Raw genomic sequence first — 12,300 nt, forward strand, 5'->3', positions numbered from 1 at the left:
TATGCACGTTTTTTTTTTAAAACTGGTTAATGATGGTATGGATGTATATATTTTTAAAAATGTTTTCAGTCTGCAGCAAAGAAGAACGAGATAAAGCGGAGGCATTTTGCTGCCGGGACAGGTGGGGGTCCTGCGCCCCAAGAGCCAACTGATGTAGAGATGAAGGTGAGACACTGATGTTCTTCTTGGATACAATGTATTTATTGCACAAACATGTTTTGATTGACCTTGTAGTTAGCTTATCACTTCATAGAATATATTTGGCAATGTGGTGGGCGTATAAGCATTATTTATTTTAAGTCGGACAATTTTCATTATCATTTTTCATGTTAACACTGGAAATTTATTGCCTAAATTGTCTTGTTCCTGTCCACGGAAATGGTATGTACCTTCATTCTAGAAATAAGTAATAATGGTCAGATTCAGCAAAATAGTTACTTATTGTTACACAATTGTTTTTGCATTTAGATCCTGAGTGTAATCCCCGAGGAAATGGTAACAGGGGTTGCTGGTGGAGTGGATGTTCATTATTTTGTACATTCATATAAGCATTTTAAGATCAGCGGAGGCTTACAAGAATTGTATGCAATTTTTATCAATAAACTTCAACTCCTGTATACCAAAGTACCAGTCATAATTTAGGTCATGCTGTACATTTTGTTGGAAAGTTTATTGACTGAATGCATATCAACTTATAAATCAGATATAATTTATTATTATGAAATTTCAGACTCATGCAAGCCTCCTGCTGTCAAAAAGTATAGGCCATCTGAGCCTTCAGGGTCAACTTTCAACGCCAACTGTTCAACGCATCATGGTAATTTTGTCAGTTGAATGAATTTAGTTCAATAACAAAATCATAAACATAAACAACAATTTTATTAACAATAAAGAAATATGTAATTAAGTGTACACATAGGACTTTTGTCCTTTGAAATATGACTACAATCTGTATGGTCAAGTTATTTATAATGAAATAAACGTATCTTTACATATAATCTCTCAAAACATCTTTCTTATAGACATTTAAAGAAAAATGTCATAGTGATTTTTTTTGAAGTTCTAAGAATTTTTTTTACTGTTTCAGACATAAGTATCAGTGAGGCAGAGGCCAATGGCAAAGAAGACAGTAACACAGGTTATTTTGATAAATCAACATTTTTTTAATAAGAAATGCTGGGAAAAAAACAACACAACATTTTTTTGCAATGAAAGCTAATAGCGTATAGAAAAAAACACAGACAAGTTCATTTCTATTTTGGGAAGCCACGATAATGTACCCCTGGTGGTTATTGAACCAAGAGTTTCTTTGGCATAGAGGGACACCTACACCACTAGACCATTCCCACCCTTTTTAGGAGCATTATACCATTTTTATAACCTTGCTGAACCTCTATTGAATTAACATATTTTTTTAAATTATTTATAATAGCATTCAAAGACTATTTTTAATAGTAAAATTAAATAAGTAAAGAAATTCAACAACATCATTCTACTTGTGTATGATTATATATTTGTCTTTTATCCCAAAACAGAATCAAGACCTACACCACCAAAAAGAAATGACATTGCTCATCAGATGCTTGAAGAGCAAAAGAAACAAAACGAGTTCCTGGCAATGATTAATTTCAACCTTGCAGAACTTGTGAGCTTGAAGAGGACAGAAGTCCAAATTCTGTCAGAAAAACATCTGAACAAGACATTTTTTTAAATTTAAAGACAGTGAATACTTGAATGAAAGGGAGTGAAAATAGTTTATTGGTTGTTAATATTTATGATAAACATAATATAAATGTGTACATGCATATTATTTCTATATCATGTACATGGTTAACTTTACTTGCTAGAATGTCATTATGGCATACATACTAAAAATTTAACTATAATATGTTCTTTTAAATGAATTTCAATCAAATTACTTTCACTCCCTTTCATGTTACATTACAGTTTATTTCATTTAATACTATCATAAAAACTCGGGAAAAATCCCATTACATTTCATAAGTGCATATACATGTAAATGATAACCTCTTCAAGCTTACAAGTTCTGCTGTATGATCTGTGCAATTTAGTTATGTCTAACATTGTCATCAACCAATGTGATAACCTAAAGACATTTTTTTCATTTCCGTTAATACATGCTTTTGCTTATGTTTCAAAGTGCAATACAACCATCATAATTGAACTAGTTTTACACTAATGTAATTTAACTTGATATTAAAGTTGCACTCTAACAGATTGAGAGTTTTGACTACTATGACATTTTTTTGTCTTGGAACAAGCCATTGTTGTGAACATCCAAAGAAACCATCTATATAAGAAAGCTGATAAAATATAAGATCACAATATCTTATATTCAAATAAAAAAATCTGATGTTTTATTCATTTTTTTAAACAATAAGTAACAGCCATAAAACATCTATTGTCAACCGGAAATATGACAATCTGCATTCTGATCTTTTGTTAGCAATCTTTTATCATTGGCTTTCAGACATTTAAACAAAGATTTGCCCTATCCAAGACAAAAAATAAAAAATAAACTTGTTAAAATGGTATATCTGTGAGAGCTTTAAGGCTCACTTTGAAGTTTTCACTAATCTGTTTCATAACTTTCTGTAGTAAATGGCAACTCATGCAAAACATTTTTATGTATTACACAATTTATAAGCTCAATGACTAAACTGAAACCCTTAGACTATGTTATGGTGCAAAATAAGTCTTAATGCATCTTTATATAAACAAAGTTTGCTTTCTTTAACGGTTTTGAAATGAAAGCCCACTATTGTTTCCAAATCAAATGTCTCACACACAAGCATGGAACACTTCTTGTTAGGAATTTTTATATGTGCTCCAAATATTTGTTGAATTTTCTAAAGAATTATTAGTTATTGACTTATAATCTAGTTCTAGGCATATAAAACAAAGAAAAAAATGTTTGTTTCAGTGTACAATTGCAATGTATATCATCTTGTGAATACCTGAAGACAATATAGGCTGTATCTAGTACTTGTTTTGATGCTCAATAGGTGAAATATAAAAAGATCTTGAACTAAAATGAACAATACTAACCCCTTCATGATTGTTGAAAGTTTACATTTGTCTCAAAATTTGAACTCAACAGGTATGTTGCATTTTTAAACTTTAATTTTTGCAATAATATTCCAACTTTCAAGATTCATGTTCATATCTTAAATAACAAAATTTCTATGAAGTAACCTCATATTAAAAGATCACATCAGAATTAGAAATGATATTTTCATCTTTATAAATAATGAACATGAAGTCGAGAGTTTGTGGCCAATGTGTTTCTGAGTGTGTGTTGTAAATAGTATATTATCTATTGAGTTATACCTTAATGCTGTTGCTGTTAACATTTTACATATTCTGTGATATTTAAAGCTGTGATATATCTACCATGTTATACTACAGAATAAATAATTGAACATGTTACTAGTGAATTTTTGGTCAATGGAATATGTTTGTAGACAACCTTCAAAAATGTTAATGAAGAAGCTTAGAGGCCAACGTTAGTGCACATTTAAGAATGCACATACACTTACCTAACAAAAACAAGAGCGATATAATAACTTAATGTCCCAATATCATTTCTTTTGTTTTACTACTTTTGAGGTAATATTCAAAGCAAAAAATGGCATTTGATAACACACAAAGTAAAGCATTACATTTAGAACAAGGGCTGTCACAGAGATGCACTATCGGAGATGTTAATTAAAATGCTTTAAAGGTAATATATGGAACAAGAGCTGTCGTAAGACAGCGGGCTCGACTATGCCGCTTTGACTTAGGAGTGAATACAATGACGATGTAATATGTGCCTGTCAAAAGCAATAAAACAATCAAATTGAAAAGTTATCAAGAATCGCAATATGACAAAAGAAGGTTTTTAATGATTGGCAAAAGGGATTCAGTTTCAACTGTTTCTTTTATTTTTGTAACAGTGACCTTGATCATAAAGGCCCCAAACAAAATCCCATGGAAGAACTTCATAAACTCTTCCTACATATCAAGTTTGGTAACAGTATGTCAACCATAACTGGAACAGTAATGTATTTATAGTAACAGTGACCTTGACCTCAGGGGGCCAAAAGGCAATCCATGAAAAATCTGCATAAACATGTCCTATTATATATAATATATTGAGTAGTTAAACTCTTCTTATTAATTAAATTGCCCATATAAAAATAAACCAATTAACAGTTCAATATCGATTTATAAGAATGTTCCGATGAAGCACCCCGCTGTGGTTTGGTGCTGGTACAGCAAGTGGCTGCTGGTCCATATCTTGACCGTCCTGTCTCAGAACTGTTCCTGGCATTGGCACATGCCGGTCTAGACATAAATTATGCAGGTGGATGCAGGCTGTGACAATCTGTGCGCATTTGTCAGGGGAAAACATCAGACAGCCCCCAGTCTTGTGCAAACACCTAAAATGCATGTTTTATTTTTAAACATGTTTTTATTCGACCTATTAATCACTTTGGTCAAATAATTTACGCAAGTCAATTATTACTTTATATCCAATATTTTCAAGTTTGTCAAAAATATGCACATTGTATGAAACAATATATTCAGCAGAGTGTTGTTTACAGAAATATACATATATTGATGATCTAGCTCATTCCATCATTTACCTGAACCTTGACTTCAATAGTCCAAAGGCTCGTTCCACAACGACCCTCCCCCTTGCATGAGCAACATTGTAAGCTGTTTGTTGTATCCCTTGTGGCCGAAGAACTGGGGTCATGAGGTAGTGGCGTAATGGATAGCCGCTATCACCCAACAACATCCCTACATCGTTCAGCTCTAGGTGTCTCTTAAAATAAATAATACATCAATCAAATAATAGTGCTTGTTCTTTTGTCATTATAATATCACCAAATATAAACATTGAGCATTTTAATCAATACATACAAAAAGTTTGTACAAGTATGTTACATTGCATTCCATGCTTTCAAAATTATATAAACATTACAATGGTGCCATATAACGCTTCTTAACTTTATATTTCATTTTCAGTCTCATTATTAAAACAGAAATTCTGGGTGACAAATATAAAGGTTTTTCCTTCAAACCACAGTTATCAAAAATGCCTGCATTTGCAGATCCAGGCCATCTGGCCACAACATCATTGAACCTACAATAAAACAAATGGTCTTTACTGTGTTGTATTAAAAACAATGAAAATAATTTTAACTCCAAAATTATTGATTTTCTTTATGTCTACCGGTATGTGATTGTAACATTATAAAGTAGAGATATTAAATAGTTTAAAGGGTAAGCATTGTGTTGTCCTTCAATTAAAAATCATGCTTGCAGAGATTAAAGCTGCACTATCACAAATTGACGGTGTTGACAGAACCGGCTGCTTTTGTGATCAATGCCTTCATTTCAGTAATACGACCACTCACAATAAATATCAATTGTCTGAAAAATGTCTTTTTTTCTTTTTATATAATATCATTCTTAATGGATAGTATGGTTTATGGTCTCAAAAAACATATTGTACAATCAGTATATTTAGACCATGTACAAAAGATTAAACTCATCGCTCATTTTTGTCTTATGATGTTTAATATCCATTTACAAATACAAACCTCATATTTGAATTGACAACAGCCTGTATGTTCAGGGCGTGGTAACCTTTTCTGCAAACATATACTTCCTCATTGTCATGGGGAGCTATGATAGGCACTAACGTCCCATCAACAGCTCCCAGAACTCTTGGAATGCCACAAAGTGTGTAGAATCCCAAACTGGCTTCTCGCCTCTCTTCCAAAGTCGTTGGAAACCTGTTTAAAAAAAACAAAAATACCAGTATATTTCATGTTTTTCAATAAATATGAATTTAACTATGACAATCATGGATGTAGAAAGTAACTGACAAGCCACTAATAATTCTATTTTAAATTCACTTATTCTTCCCTTTTTTAAATCTGCCATATTGCCATTTGAAGCATTAATGTAGGCAGCCAATTTTTCTTGAGCTTAATGCATTTCCAGCATTCATTTCAATACCATGCTTGTTAGTTTCATGCAAGTTAATGTAATGTTCAAGACTAAATGTGGACTTGCCTTATATTTTTCATCTTATTGTTGATGGCCGCAACAACTTCATGGAGGTGCCTACTCATGGATGACATTGACACACCGTGCAGGTCACCAACCTCTGAATAGAAATCCCCTTTGCCGAGGAACCGAAGTGTCAGCAAAAGCTGGAATTACTCCATCAACTGCCATGTAAGCATTTGATTAAAAAGCCGTTCCATTAACGAAGTTGAAAACCTCCACTGCCATTTTGAATAAGGGTAACTTGATAACTTTGAAGGGATCATTAATGCTTTAGATCTACATAATGATTGTTTAGATGGGCTCTCTGTGTAGCCCTGTGGCACTTAGAATACTCCAGTCTCCCTGGCACTGGCCAATGTTTCAGGTCTTGGCCAGTGTCCTGGGCGTGGTCTGTGGAACATAAACTTGCATTCCTCGGGCAGCTTGCTACAATGGTATCCATAGACTATGTCCAGCTTTTCATCATGTGATATTGATGGGCCATGTCTTATTATTTCACCAGAATCATTTAGTTGCCGTATATAGTCCTGGTATACAACTCTTGTATGAGTCAATATTATTTTCCCTTCCCCATCTAGAACATCATCAGGACCTACCGCTTGTACTGCTGGCAGTGGGCAGTCATCTCTCAATCTCTGTAAATAACAGTGTTGAGGAGGAGTGAGCTCATTTTTTAACACCAGCAGATTTGCTGCTGCATACTTCCAGTCTCCTAAATCAAGATTCACATGTTCATCGTTATAACAATGCAATAAGTCAGTATCAGATTCCATCCCAGGCGTTGTTGAGCCTTCACTCTGACTGCCAAATACGTATAAAATTATATTTACATCACTCAACAAGCTATCAACGTTGTGTATAGTCTCCATCCTCAAGTGTGTTCTCCTCCTCCTTCTAATCATCCATCTGTTGACCCCGATATCCCCCATCACCCGGGACAGCCGCGGTGAAAACAGGCTCTCACTCTCCCTATCACTATCCATAGCTTGGTGTTTTAAACTCAGTTTATAAGTGTCCAGCAGCCAGGCACATACAATCAAAATCTTTATTATTTCACTAGGATTCCATGTCCATCATGTTGCTGATAAAATGTAAACTATTATTTCAGGAAGTTATACTTTCCTTTTTAAACACAATATTAAACCCATTCAAATTCCTGTGTATCAATGTTATACTAAAGGGTATAGTCTAGAGAATTGCAAAAAGTTGTCTTTGTTTAGTTGATCAGGGGAAATAACTCAACATGTTTTCCAGTCAGAGTTATGTGTCTTGTAGGTTGCTACATGGTCTTCCTTGCATGATTCGCGAGCAAGAATAATGTATGATAAATAATAGCCATGTGGTAATTTATATATTATAAACAAGTTAACTCAAAGCGGGTGCAAAACGCATTTTTCTATTAAACAGCTGATCAAGGGTCAATACTCAACATTGTATTTCAGTCAGAGTTGTATGTTTTGTGAGTGGCTTGTAGGGATTGTTTGACTTCAAAGCCTGTATAATCAAAAACATTGTGTTTGGTGAGTTTGTGCATATTTGCAATTGCTTGCCAGGTCCAAGTTAAATGTCAATACCTTTAAAATGTTCAACTAGCTACAACATGTTTTCAAGTCATGGTCAACTCTGATTCCAACCCATGCTATTAAATTACATTTATTTCATAAACTGAACACAATAAAAACTGTTTTCAATTGCATTCTTTATAGCGATACTTCATGAACAGTTGCGAGTCAAAATAATAAGTTCAGCTAAAAAATGTAAAAGTAAAAACAATCGTTATATAGAAAGTCACATACAGTCAAAACAAAACGAATACATAAACAAATAAGGAAGCAATGTTCAATGCAAAGAATTACAACAAACAATGTTCGTACATAATATAAAAAAATGTAATATTTGACACTTTTCATGTGTTTGTGTGTATATATCGAAAATATACTACCGAAAAATAATTCTTATAAGCCAAGTGGTTGATATAAATCATGTCTCCTGCTATTCTGAATTAATGGTATCAGTTTTGGGCATGCTATCAAATATATTTATGTTATTCATAATAATAAACTAATAATATTAACATGTGTATACACAAGTGTGCATCCAATCTTCAATTAACCAAATACAAGCAAATTATTGAAACACTTACTTAAATGCACATTTAACATTCATATAAACTTAAATACGTGTCACACACGTGTGCCTCCATTCTTGTATTAGCCACAGAACTGTGACTCGGTGTTTTCCACTTAAATCATAGTTATCATGTATACTAGCAATTATCTTTGGCTTTCAAAAATGTACATGTATAAAATAGTGTACCGCAAACTATAAAGATAAAGAAAGCTTTTAAATTACGACTTTTGATTGCCCATATTTTTTGAATATACAGGCAGCTTATATTACAACTCAAGGTAAATGATCAGAAACTTTTTTAATTACGGTGTGACTTTTGATTTCAAATATTATTAGAATATACATATAGTTGATAGTACATATATTAGTATATATATACTATGTATAGTATAGTATAGTTTACAGGTACCTTATATTGTACATCAAAGTAAATGTGGACAAAGCTTTAAAATTATGACATATGAATCCGAAGAGCCTGAATTATTTTACTTAAGTAATATAAACATATTCTTTATTGTTTTCGTTACAAAGGCATGTCATAATTTGTATAAATAGAAGTTTACATACAAAAGTCTCACATGACATTATGTCATGGCAAATGACATAAGATGGCAAAGATAAAGCTAGTTTTTGATATTGAGGTCCCAGCTATTGTAAACAAAGGGACAAATATTTTGGGCCCAGCTATTGTTCACCAAGGGGCTATAATTTGGTCCCATCTATTGTTCACCAAGGGATTATAATTTGGGCCCATCTATTGTTCACCAAGGGATTATAATTTGGTCCCATCTATTGTTCACCAAGAGGCTATAATTTGGTCCCATGTATTGTTCACCAAGGGGCTATAATTTGGTCCCATCTATTGTTCACCAAGGAATTATAATTTGGGCCCAGCTATTGTTCACAGAGGGAATTGTTCTTTCACAACTTCAAACTTGATGTTGTTTTTGATGAGTCGTTCAATCAGGCTTGTTTCTCGGAAAAGCATGGCTGTTGTGTACACACCACCCCTGAAAGATATTTAAAATATATATATTTACTAGATACAGTTGTTATAAGTCTCAATGTCTTTTATCAGCCATTATATAAGATTAATATGCATTGAAGTGACGAAGTTTTACTATTGTTTACAACAGTGTTTAACATGCATTGCTTTTCGTAACGCTTTCATTTGTTGCTTCGCCTTAAACAATACACTACTTGAAATTATAATAAAACTTCAAGGTCCCACTCAAGTGAAAACAGGGCTCATATTTGATATTTTTACTGCTTGGTTTTTCCTTAAGTTTTCATTGTATTACCCAAACAATCTTTCCCATCACCAAAATGCCATTTTTCTATAATATTAAAGTGATATATATATAAAAGCAATATAGCACACATCAATTCAGTTATACCTCTTTTACTGCTAATTAAATAATGCATTTTATGACAAATATCAGTTACTGATAACAATAATGTATTCGTGTTTTAATAGCTGCTTATTTGGTAGAAAGAATGCAGCTTTAATCATACCTAAATTTGTCTTGGGAGATTTCCTTCAGCAGAGTACAGGCTACAGGCACACTGAACCATGACAATGGGCGTGGCAACATATCCCGCTTCCGGGCCCGACACCCGCACAAACATCTGGGTGGCGGGGGCTGTGTCATGCTCTGTGTCGGCATCAGGAAGCTTCTCCTTCCAACCCTTGCCGACAACTGTGATGCTAAATGTCCCTGTCTCCATCTGTCGGGAAAATTTCAATCAGTTTTAATAACAAGAGAACACCCTAGAGAGATGCCAACTCTTGTTCATTATCCTTATTTAGTCAAGGTGATAAATTTCGACAACAAGATCAGCCAGAATAAGGGGTATTGCTGCACATTCTCATGAAGTTACAGCCGTGGTACTCCTGATATTAAGCAGAGGTTACGACCAGTATATATTGATATTCGTGACAGACTGGTAAGCTACGATTAATATAAGGTATGTTTTAACGTTCAGAATTGACCCTGACAACACTGATAGATTGTCCAAAGAAGGGAACTTATCAAACTGTTTAACTACATGTGCATTTTTCACCAACAGACATGAAACCGATAATATTCAAGGAAAGTATCAAAATATTTCCAACCATCGATTTACAGACATTTCCTTCATTCTCTAAATATGTTGTTTAATTCCTGGTGTTTGGCTACATCATTATCATCATTATCATCATCATTAATGAATAATGCCAAGGTTACCGGATCAACATGAAAAACCTAAGAAATATGACCACAGTAGACGCTTTAAAAACAGGTTCAGGGCGCCTTTACTAGGTTAGTCCATCGCAACTATTTATAAATAAACTTTTTAATTAGACAGGCTCTGATTAATTAAGACAGAATTTAGGTCTAAAACTTTAACCTCTATAACTTGCATAATTTTATTGTACACGTGGTGGCTTGAAATATTTTAGCATATAGTCATATTCATGATAACCCATTGTTTCTATAACTGTTTCACTCATATGGTCAGTCTACCTTGTCTACCAATATCACACTATACCTGTTTCTTGGAAGGTCCTCCTTGTTTGAACACACCGAACGTGAATATGTGTGGATATTGTGGAGAAAAAATGAATTACATAATAAGAAACTTTAATTATCTTATACTTTTTCATGAATCCTATCTACTCATACATAGGATAGGACATATATACAGCTTACTAGATATATTTTTCTTGCAGAAAAGATGTGACTCAAAAGTTTTTAAAGCTGGAGATATGGGCTTTGCTATACATGTGCATATGTCTCTAGCAAAATGGGTATAAAGTTGCATTATACAGCCTAATTTAAGATCTTTCACAACAATTCCACCTTCATGTACACCAAGTTTATGTCATAATTTGATGACATGCATTTGAATCTTAATTCTTACGAATGGGCGGAGTCTTTGAGCGTTAAATAATGGCCATTAGAAGGATTTAAGATACAACCTCATTTGCTCACACATTGTCCTCGCAAAATCAGACTTTAAGCACCTGCGAAAGTTTAAAGTTGAGCCTAGATCTAGTGATTGCCTATCTGCAATTTCATTTGTTTTAAGTTTAGGTTCTATTCTAAGACCACATATCAACCCTTTCCCTTTAAAAACACACAAGCTTCTATGAACTTAATTGCTTAATATCTACCCAAGACAAGTGACTGATGACAAAGCAGCATTTCAAGAAATGTGTCAAATTGAAATCGCCAACTCCTTAAATCAGTTCTGTCTAATTTGAGCTATTCCCACACAAAGTTGCAGCTTTACGCCATGCTAAACAATGCCACACACAGCTAAATACTACTTACTTTCAAAATGAGAGCTCGACCAAAGCTGAACTTTGCCAAGATGCCGACGATGAGTCCAAACAGCAGGGTGACCGCCAGATAGAAGAAATTCGGAACACGGGCATAAGCTGCCACTTCAAACCGGAAAATATGAACAGTTTACCCTTAATGTAAACTCAGGAAATGTGATGAGTTCATAAAATATATTCATTTATAAAACGAGCTCAAGCAACTTTAAGCTAACGAAACTTTGGGGATTTTATTTGCATGTTTTTGGATTAGTTGGAAGACTGTCTATTTTATGTCGACGAGAGTGAAATTCATTCTGTCGAAAGCCTTTTAAGGTAAACAAGAGCGGTCACAGACAGCTATATCCCCGCTTCATGGGGGCATTTTTTTGTAACGAAAGCCAGTCAATGGTAAGGGTAGTTTCTCAGGAACATAAAAAATGCTTAAAATTAAGAACGGGCAATAATTCTTTCAATAATGGTCGAATCGGGAAAGCCAGACAATATGCACTGCTTCAATTTTTGATCATCAATCTGTGATAGTTTGGTAGAAATCGCATGAAAAACGTAAGGGGAGTTGCGAAGAAACCAATTTTAAATGTAAAATAAGCTAAGGCAAAAATTCTTTCAAAAATGGTTGAATCGGGAAAGCCCGACAATATGCGCTGCTTCACTTTATGATCATCAATCTGTGGAAGTTGGGTAGAAATCGAATGAGAAATGTGAAAGGAGTTGCGAAGAAACCTATTTTAAATGTAAAATAAGCAAAGGGCAAT

The 12,300-nt window shown here is 33.8% G+C and overlaps 1 pseudogene; it reads right to left on the reverse strand.

The window, feature by feature from the left end:
- Nucleotides 1-9,121: 9,121 nt before the first annotated feature.
- On the reverse strand, nt 9,122-11,666 carry LOC128240082 (uncharacterized; annotated as a pseudogene).
- Nucleotides 11,667-12,300: the final 634 nt, after the last annotated feature.

Source organism: Mya arenaria, chromosome 7 (genome assembly GCF_026914265.1).
Source record: "Mya arenaria isolate MELC-2E11 chromosome 7, ASM2691426v1".
Lineage (NCBI taxonomy): Eukaryota > Metazoa > Mollusca > Bivalvia > Myida > Myidae > Mya > Mya arenaria.